This window comes from Capsicum annuum, chromosome 12, assembly GCF_002878395.1.
Source record: "Capsicum annuum cultivar UCD-10X-F1 chromosome 12, UCD10Xv1.1, whole genome shotgun sequence".
NCBI classification, from domain to species: domain Eukaryota; kingdom Viridiplantae; phylum Streptophyta; class Magnoliopsida; order Solanales; family Solanaceae; genus Capsicum; species Capsicum annuum.
Window position 1 is genome coordinate 1955367 of NC_061122.1, and position 3779 is coordinate 1959145.

The following is a 3779-nucleotide window of genomic DNA, read 5'->3' on the forward strand; positions in this document are numbered from 1 at the left end:
CCCCAAAAAAAAAAATTAATTCTTTAATAAGGAAGATTAATAAAACTTTGCTTTGTTTTGTTAATTTTACTTTTTGTAAATCATGATTCAGTTTTATCTTATTTTGGATCATGACAACAAGTGTTTGGTATTCTTTGGGTCTGATTAATTCGGGTCAGTTGAAATTCAAGATTTAACTTTTATGAATTTCTGGCGTAATCTCAATATTATATAAAATAAAACTTGTCTGCGGTTAAATATTTTGTTATGATTCGCGCAGAATAAAGCAAATCATAAGCAGAAAGAAAACAAGAACACACAGATTTATGTGAAAATTCTTGCGGAAAAAATCATAACAGAAGTCGAGGAAATATGAAAGGAAAGAAGTATAATGTGGAGCACGACGTTATTTCTGAATGTCTAAAATCGACCCACTAATTGCATTTATATAATATGTGAGTATAAATAAGTCCTAGGCCTAGATCCCTACGCTATCACCACAGACCCCATTAAAAATCACAAACATGGATCGCATCGTGAAACTTTCAGAGCTGGACCAACAAAATTCGGGTCACAACTCTAACATATTTAGTGAATTTCATTATTCATAATAGACATAAAAGGTTTACATAAAAGTTATTGAATTCACGTGAACTCGACATAAATCTAGAATTTAAACTTTTTGATCACGTATAACATTTCTACAATTTTCTTTGACTTGAATATCTTTAAAATTTATGAGCCATATATATATAATTTAATTCAGAATTAGAACTCGAGATCTATAATTAACCAACTTTTGTTGGTGTTCCACTATTAACCTTAGAATATGTGGAAATGAAGGAGGACAAATGGAAAAAAAGAGTTAAAAGGGGGAACAGGTGGGAAATCACAAGTAGCATGGTGAAGTGAAAGGTGAGATTAGTGCGTGAAGCTTTTTTTGGAACATGAAAAAGTAAAAGGCCACCTTTTTTTTTTATATGTGGTATCCGTTAAATTTGACGTAAAATAGATATAATATTATAAAAAATATATAAAAATTGATATAAGATGAAAAACTGAACTTGTGTAATTAAAAAAAATAGTTGGATGTTTTGACTTCAAGTCGGAATTTTAAAATTTTGGGTGTTAATGTAAAGTGTTTGTTAGGGGTGTGTTATTGGGTTAACGGTTTTTTAATGATTTTATAAGAAAACTATTGGGTTATTGGTTTGGTTCGGTTTTTTCTTATTGGGTTATTGGGTAAACCGATAACCCAATAAAATATATATATATATATATATATATAATATTATTTCAATTATACAAACTTTTAATTTCTCCTAACAACATTTACTTCAAACTCGAAGATTTTTGTAAATTTAAGCACATCATGTAGGATTTTTGGTTGCTACTAAAATTTAGTTTTTTTCATGTTAGTTACTACTATTTCTATTTTATGAGTATTATTTTATCGGTTAAACCAAAAACCGAAACGTTAAGGACTAAAAATTGATAAATCGAAAATCGATAAAAAATATCTTATTGGTTTGGTTATTGGTTTAGCATATTTTAAAATTGAAAATCAATAAACCGAACTGATAATATGTAAAATCGAATCGAACCAACCGATGCACACCCCTAGTGTTCATACCTTTCGAGCATGTATGACTCCTAAATTTCGGATCTACCACTGATACTGGACACCAGGTGAAAAATCAAAGGAAAAAAAATTAAAACATCTATTGTTTTAGGTTGGTAGTGAATATTGGATTTAAACACTATGAGTGTGAGATTTATTTTTATTTTTAAATTATGGTTTTTGGTTTGTTTTTACTTGGTGGGTGTATTATTCTTGTTATGTCATCTTGTTGCATGTTTTATTACGAATTTGTTTACTATTATTTGTTTATTATTCATTATGGGTGGCGTATTTATGTCTTCTTATCTTGTTTCGTGCTTTATTACGGATTTGATTATTATCTCGTGTCTTGAGTCGTGGGTCTATCAGAAACAGTCTTACTACTTCTTCGGAGGTAGTGGTATGGACTGCGTACATCTTACCATCTCCAGACCTCACTATGTGGGAATACACTGGGTTTGTTGTTGTTGTATGGTAGTTGGTTTGTTATATATGACATTCAAAAGAGAGAATATTTCGAGTATCTTAAGAAGATTGACGAGGATGTTACCCATTGTACTGGTGCAAGGTGAATAAAATGAGACTCACATCTGGAGTCTCGTGTAACAGGATGATGCTATATATATGGCATTCAAAAGTGAAGATGTTTCGAGTATCTTAAAAAGATTGATGAGGATGTCAATCATCGTATCAATGTCAGATGAATAAATGAGACTCACGTGTGTAGTCTTGTGTGACAGAGAGATGCTACATATATGACATTCAAAAGCGAGGATGTTTCTAGTATCTTGGGGAGATTGACGAGGATATAACTCATTGTATCAATGCAAAGTGGATGAAACGAGACTCACATCTAGAGTCTTGCGTAACAGGAAGATGCTATATATATGACATTCAAAAGAGAGGATGTTTCGAGTATCTTCAGGAGACTAACAAGGATGTCACTCATCGTATTAATGCAACGTGGATGAAATGAGACTCACATTTGGAGTCTCGTGTAACAAGAAGACGCTATATATATGGCATTCAAAGAGAAGATGTTTCTAGTATCTTGGGGAGACTGACGAGGATGTCACTATCATATCGGTGCAAGGTGGATGAAATGAGACTCACATTTGGAGTCTCGTGTAACAAGAAGACGCTATATATATGGCATTCAAAGAGATGATGTTTCTAGTATCTTCGGGTTATTGACGAGGATGTCACTATCGTATCGGTGCAAGGTGGATGAAATGAGACTCGCATCTGAAGTCGTGTGTGACGAAAAGATGCTAACATAATGAACGGACAAATTCTACCACTTGGTGATTGGACCAATTATGTTATACGAAGCGAATCAATTCTTAAATAAATTAAATGAAAGCTAAAATTTGAAATCTTATATTAAAAATATTGAAATGCACACTTATCATTCTAACGTAACTTTTCGAAACAATGAAGAGGTTATTGCAACTTGAAAAACATTATAATAATAATGATAGTGACCATGTAAATATATACGAAAACTATATATCATCTTGTTTCTTCTTTTTCATTAATTTAATTGCATCAATTAATTATATATTGGTTTAGCAATAATTCATTATGATTTTTTTTATTTTTAAAACTATTTCAACAGGCCCTACATGCTGATGTCCTAATAAATCATAAATTAAGGAGTCTTCGAAAAAAAGGGCGAAAAATATTTATACTGGCAAAATTTGCAGTTACGCATTCAGAACTTTGTGGGGTTTCTATAACTCCCTAGACTATTTTTTACCGTATTTAACTGACATATATTTAGCACTTGAACCACTGCATGTATTTCACGCACATTGAGTGCGTAAGAAAAAAAATATTTGATAAGAGGCAGATATATGCCAGTTAAATACGTTAAAAAACAGTCTAAGGGGTCATAGAACCCCCCGCAAAATTTAGGATGCGTAACTACAAATTTCTCCTAAGTACAGATATTTTTTGCATATTTTTCCCTTTAAATCTTTATTTTAGAAGATCTTTTGGCTCCGCGCGTTCGACGTCAGGCATGTTTAGGACATACAGACGAATGCTCAGAGTGTAAGCCTCACAAAACTATGCCCCCACAAGTATGCCTCGAGACGTTTTGTCAGTGTCTTGCCTCAAGGCGACTCTCAAAACTAATTTTTAAAAATATTAGTAGTTAAAAACGACCTTATTTATA